Source organism: Drosophila subpulchrella, unplaced genomic scaffold, assembly GCF_014743375.2.
Source record: "Drosophila subpulchrella strain 33 F10 #4 breed RU33 unplaced genomic scaffold, RU_Dsub_v1.1 Primary Assembly Seq112, whole genome shotgun sequence".
Taxonomy (NCBI): domain Eukaryota; kingdom Metazoa; phylum Arthropoda; class Insecta; order Diptera; family Drosophilidae; genus Drosophila; species Drosophila subpulchrella.
This window is the reverse complement of record NW_023665455.1, coordinates 205,604-212,538: the sequence shown is the minus strand read 5'-3', so window position 1 is coordinate 212,538 and position 6,935 is coordinate 205,604. Positions and strand designations below refer to the sequence as shown.

Genomic DNA, 6,935 nt, shown 5'->3' with positions numbered 1-6,935 from the left:
TACAATGTGCATTCGATAAGTGAACATAATACAAGGTGGCGCTAGGTATCGCTAGGTGGTCCTACCCGGAAGCAAGAACATCTCCATCACTCTCGCACTCTCTTTAGCTGAAAAACGGGTGTTTGATAGTCGATGGCATCGATGATCTGTTGTTTGGCATATTAATTTCTACCTTTGGGAATATCATTCCATGATATTTCACAATTTCGAATAAAATTTTAGAAATATTGGAAAATTATATACATTAACTATTACTTTTAACTTCGGTGTTTTTTGGAATAAAATTTTCTTTTTTTGGCGTAAATCCATTAATTAAAATCCAATTTTTCGGACGTCTATTTCATACATAATAGTAAAATAATAATAATAGATAATAGGAAAGTAATTATACCTTCGAAATTTTTTATCAAATTCTTACTTTCAGCTAAAAAGCATTTGGTTAAAATTTCAGAATTACGAATAAAATTCTTAGGAACTTGGAAGACTCTATCATATAGCAGCCACAGGAAATACGAAAATGTTATTGGGAAAATAATTATAGCTTCGTTATTTTTGTTGATAGTTATATTTTGTTTTCCGATATACAGAACTTTTTCAAGCTTAAGAATAACCTATTAAATTTTTAGAAAATCGGACGACTATATTGTAGTGTATGTAGTGTAGCGTATATCCAATGACCACTGTACTTAAGTACAGGTATAAATAATATCAACTAAAACACTGTGACACTTTGTTGCAATGTGTACATAAACACTTGACTTCTGTTCAAGTGTTTTATGCATAAATGCATAGTCGGCGTTCTCATGCTGCCCGGCTACAGTCATATATGAATATATGAATAACATATTCATACACAACATTCTCCTCTTGTATATTCATAAGCATGTATATATAATATATAATGCAGCCGCTCTGCTGCTGTCCTCAGCGCACTACTAATCATTATTTTAAAGAATTCGACTATTCAACCTAACTTATCTTTTGCATTGCCTTTAGAAATTACCTTTTGAATGTCCTTCTATTTTCTCATAGCAGGGTTTTTATGACCCATTGGGAACACTATTTTATTCATTATCTCTTAGTAGTGCTTATTCCTAATACAACAAAACGAAAGAACAATAAAAAGCTCTGAAAAAATGAACTTTTAACCCGAAAACCGTTAATATTGTTATTTTTGTTGCCGCACAATTTTGCTACTTCCTTTATAAATGTTCCTTAGTTGCAAAAACCGTTCGTATTGTTAGTTCCCAGATAGGTAACCCTACTTACTCTTAAAAACAGGTTGGAAATATTGCAAAAAATTACCATAATATACCCAATGTCGGTCAACCCGGATAATGAATCCCTGATTCGGAAGCATAAAGTCTCGGTTTAAAAACAATGACGTAATTTTTGACTGACGACAAAGACATCCATTTGGCACGACGTGTGAAGGGGAGGGTATGTGGCCGAAACACAGCCCAATCGTGTTACGGTCAAGCGACAGCTAAGTTTGTGGGGCAGTGTGGACAGAAGACCGATGAACTTTACATATTCTATACACTTTTTTGACACGATAAATTTGTTTTCGATGTGTTGGAGAGGGAGTGGTTTCCAAAGATCCCAATCCAAGTCCGGCAAGCTTTTACCGGCAGCCAGAGTGCCCGCTCAGGACGTAACTCTATCTATATCTAATATATTTACGTTAATTTTAACATAGTTTTATTGTATTATATAAAGGAAAACTCATAGTTCTTGATTTAATGAAATTCACTTAAATTTGTCTATTAACAAAAGAGGAGATTTCTATACATGTAAAAGACAAAAATTAAAACAAGAAAGTCTTATCACTACTTTATGTTGTGACCGCTCAACACTGACAGTCGCAGAAATTACAAGTTTAACGATAAAAACAAATAAGTAAGCATGTTCACATTTTACTTACTAAGCACCCTGTTCTAGAAAACAGTCAAATTACTCTTAGCAAATAAATATGAAAGTCATGCCATACTTAGGGACCTCAACTCTGACACCGCAGGTATCAAGAATATTGATCCTAAGAAAATTCCTTAAGGCATTCGAAAAATCCTATTGTTGAGCGCCAATTCTGTTACGTGGGAATATTAGTGCCCGAGTTCTGAAAAGGACTTGGGCCGAGGGAGAAGTGTCCGATGTGCAGGCACACTTTTGCTGGCATAAGCTACGTCGTATTTGTGTCGGTGAATCTTAGTAAGCCTCTCTCCTCTCCAACATCCATCACTCACACTCTACTCACTCAAACTTTTGTATTTATTCATCCGTGCCGTCGTGCCGATCCCGTTTATTTTCGTTAATTTTCATTCAGTTGCTGCCGATTTGGACTATTCTCCTCTTCCGCGGTAATCTTCTAATCGCGAGTTGAGCTGTAGACGGCTGAAGTTTCCTGGTTTTATGTCCGTGGATGCATTCCGATCCACCAAGTCACCACCTTTGCGTAAGAGTTCTCTTTATTGAATAGTTCTTAACTCTATTTCAATTCTCCGTACTAGTGAGAGTGTAGCTGCGCCGCCAGAGACTCCGGCGGAGCAGCGTTCAATGCTTAAGTAGACGTATGTATTAGTAGCGGCTGGCGAAGAGTCGCCGCGCCAGAGGAGAGTTCTTATGTTCACATGGTGACAGAGCGGTCGCACATGTCCAATGTGCAGACTCAGCACTGCCCAGTCCCAGTGCACTCAACGGCGATCATATTACCGGGCACTTGAAGAACTGTTTGGGACTCGGAATTATGTATACATATTGTGGCCAAGTGCTACAATGTGTTTGTAATAATATTAATGCGTAACACTAAGTACAGTGTGCATTCGATAAATGAACATAATATAAGGTGGCGCTAGGTATCGCTAGGTGGTCCTACCCGGAAGCAAGAACATCTCCATCACTCTCGCACTCTCTTTAGCTGAAAAACGGGTGTTTGATAGTCGATGGCATCGATGATCTGTTGTTTGGCATATTAATTTCTACTTTTGGGAGTATCATTCCTTGATATTTCACAATTTCGAATACAATTTTAGAAATATTGGACAATTATATACATTAACTATTACTTATAACTTCGGTGTTTTTTGGAATAAAATTTTCTTTTTTTGGCGTAAATCCAATAATTAAAATCCAATTTTTCGGACGTCTATTTCATACATAATAGTAAAATAATAATAATAGATAATAGGAAAGTAATTATACCTTCGAAATTTTTTATCAAATTCTTACTTTCCGCTAAAAAGCATTTGTTTAAAATTTCAGAATTACGAATAAAATTCTTAGGAAATTGGAAGACTCTATCATATAGCAGCCACAGGAAATACGGAAATATTATTGGGAAAATAATTATAGCTTCGTTATTTTTGTTGATAGTTATATTTTGTTTTCCGATATACAGAACTTTTTCAAGTTTAAGAATAACCTATTAAATTTTTAGAAAATCGGACGACTATATTGTAGTGTATGTAGTGTAGCGTATATCCAATGACCACTGTACTTAAGTACAGGTATAAAAAATATCAACTAAAACACTGTGACACTTTGTTGCAATGTGTACATAAACACTTGACTTCTGTTCAAGTGTTTTATGCATAAATGCATAGTCGGCGTTCTTATGCTGCCCGGCTACAGTCACATATATGAATATATGAATAACATATTCATACACAACATTCTCCTCTTGTATATTCATAAGCATGTATATATAATATATAATGCAGCCGCTCTGCTGCTGTCCTCAGCGCACTACTAATCATTATTTTAAAGAATTCGACTATTCAACCTAACTTATCTTTTGCATTGCCTTTAGAAATTACCTTTTGAATGTCCTTCTATTTTTTCATAGCAGGGTTTTTATGACCCATTGGGAACACTATTTTATTCATTATCTCTTAGTAGTACTTATTCCTAATACAACAAAACGAAAGAACAACAAAAAGCTCCGAAAAACTGAACTTTTAACCCGAAAACCGTTAATATTGTTATTTTTGTTGCCGCACAATTTTGCTACTTCCTTTATAAATGTTCCTTAGTTGCAAAAACCGTTCTGATTGTTAGTTCCCAGATAGGTAACCCTACTTACTCTTAAAAACAGGTTAGAAATATTGCAAAAAATTACCATAATATACCCACTGTCGGTCAACCCGGATAATGAATCCCTGATTCGGAAGCATAAAGTCTCGGTTTAAGAACAATGACGTAATTTTTGACTGACGACAAAGACATCCATTTGGCACGACGTGTGAAGGGGAGGGTATGTGGCCGAAACCCAGCCCAATTGTGTTACGGTCAAGCGACAGCTAAGTTTGTGGGGCAGTGTGGACAGAAGACCGATGAACTTTACATATTCTATACACTTTTTTGACACGATAAAATTTGTTTTTGATGTGTTGGAGAGGGAGTGGTTTCCAAAGATCCCAATCCAAGTCCGGCAAGCTTTTACCGGCAGCCAGAGTGCCCGCTCAGGATGTAACTCTATCTATATCTAATATATTTACGTTAATTTTAACATAGTTTTATTGTATTATATAAAGGAAAACTCATAGTTCTTGATTTAATGAAATTCACTTAAATTTGTCTATTAAGAAAAGAGGAGATTTCTATACATGTAAAAGACAAAAATTAAAACAAGAAAGTCTTATCACTACTTTATGTTGTGACCGCTCAACACTGACAGTCGCAGAATTTACAAGTTAACGATAAAAACAAATAAGTAAGCATGTTCACATTTTACTTACTAGGCACCCTGTTCTAGAAAACAGTCAAATTACTCTTAGCAAATAAAGATGAAAGTCATGCCATACTTAGGGACCTCAACTCTGACACCGCAGGTATCAAGAATATTGATCCTAAGAAAATTCCTTAAGGCATTAGAAAAATCCTATTGTTGAGCGCCAATTCTGTTACGTGGGAATATTAGTGCCCGAGTTCTGAAAAGGACTTGGGCCGAGGGAGAGGTGTCCGATGTGCAGGCACACTTTTATTGGCATAAGCTACGTCGTATTTGTGTCGGTGGATCTTAGTAAGCCTCTCTCCTCTCCAACATAACGAGAATGAATATTAAAAGGGCCTGGAAAACAATATTAGTACGTAAGGTACGACAATGGTCAGTCCGCACTGCCCCACAAGATCAGCTGACGCTTGATCGTAATACGATCGGGTTGTGGTTCGGCCACATTCCCTCCTCTTCACACATTCGCGTGAATGGATCGACGCGGGCCGCGCAATACGATCCCCTATAGTCTTCCTTTTGAAAAGGTTTAGCACATTATAGTTTTAAATTTATATTTACATTATAAGTTTATTTAATGAAATATTAGGCTTATATTGTAGAAACCGTGTTTCGGATCCTGGGCTTTGGAAGATATTATATATTATTTGATATATATATATAAATATCTGTGCACCAAAAATACTGCTGTCCTTAAGTATACAAATTCACTTAAACACAAAAATATAAATATATAGTAGCCAGAATCATGCGACGTCTTCAACGGCTGGTGGAGGGACTCGTCTTCTCCAATTGTTTATCAGGATTCGCCATATATAAGGTCATGAACACAAATACCTACGACGATTTCTATCTGAAGCACGATATTCTTCGCAAGAATCCTATAAAAGAGCTTGTAGGTATCCCATCACCCATGTCAAAAGCACAATAGACTGCAGCGCGATTATAACATCTCAGATTTAGAGAAGAAGGCTCAATCTATCGAGTGGTCCTGTGTAGAGTGCATCGCTTAGGAAAGGGTAAGTATGGGGAATAGGGGGTTCTTTAAACACGATAAACAAGTTAGACGAACCTTTACAGACCTATCGTATTAGCCAATTGGTATCATGGAGTACAGGAAGAGAAGGATAAGTTTCGAGCGGAGGGTAAAGAAAATATTTTCAGGATTCAGGATGAAAATCGCAAGACGTTCAAGAAATCAAGAAAACGGAGTCTAAGTACAAAATTGAAAATTTATTCGCGATAAAAAAACCCTTTCGCCAGGTTATAATTAATGAAGTTAGGACATGGTCGAAAAAGTAGTAGATGATGAAGGTCTGAATAAAACAATTACTGGGTCGAATGAATTGTCAGAATAGCCGAATGTAGGATTAGCATCCCTTTTTTCGACAGTTCAGATACTCTGTTAAATTACATATTTCATTAGCAGGCCCAAATGTTAAAGCAAAAAAAGGCGAGAATTTCTAGTAGAGATTGAGTTTCGTCAGAGGAAGGTCGTGTGCATCTTAAGTATTAAAGTCTGTGCTTAAAAATAATACCGTATTGGTTAATATAAAGAATAACTGTGTAAAATTATCAAATAATAAACTGGTGAATTGTTGTTTAATTAACAAACGGAAGCCGTTCTCTACATGTATAACGAATATACAACTTATTTATTTGGGAACAATTACACTGTACAATGTACATTGTACAATATACATACATACTCGTATAATTCTTATTTTATTGAATTAATTATAAATTCGTAGGTATGTAAAAAATTAGAGAATACAATTTCATTTTTTTTACCGCCGTAACCGGGATGAAACCTTTCCAAAAGTCATATTTATATTGCAGGTCACATGTAAATCGGACCGAGCCGGATCGGACAACTATATCGTAAAGCTCCTATTGGAATGATCAAAAAACTATTTTTGAAAAAATGTAAAAAAATTTTAACTTTGGTGTTTTTATACCCATTACTCGTAGAGTAAAAGGGTATACTAGATTCGTCGGAAAGTATGTAACAAGAAGAAGAAAGCGATTCCGACCCAATAAAGTGTGTATATTCTTGATCAGGACCACTAGCTGAGTCGATCTAGCCATGTCCGTCTGTCTGTCCGTCCGTATGAACGCTGAGATCTGGGAAACTACAAAAGCTAGTTGGGATTTGGCATTTAGATTCGTGAGCTTCTTGCGCAGCGCAAGTTTGCTTCGGCAGTGTGCT

General features: G+C 36.1%; 1 long non-coding RNA gene across 1 annotated transcript; it reads left to right on the top strand.

Moving 5' to 3' along the window:
* Nucleotides 1-2,272: 2,272 nt before the first annotated feature.
* LOC119558576 lies at nt 2,273-6,153 on the top strand. Its single transcript, XR_005220274.1, has 3 exons — nt 2,273-2,452; nt 5,464-5,745; nt 5,807-6,153. It is a non-coding gene; the product is annotated as an uncharacterized LOC119558576 (long non-coding RNA).
* The last annotated feature ends 782 nt before the right edge of the window (nt 6,154-6,935 follow it).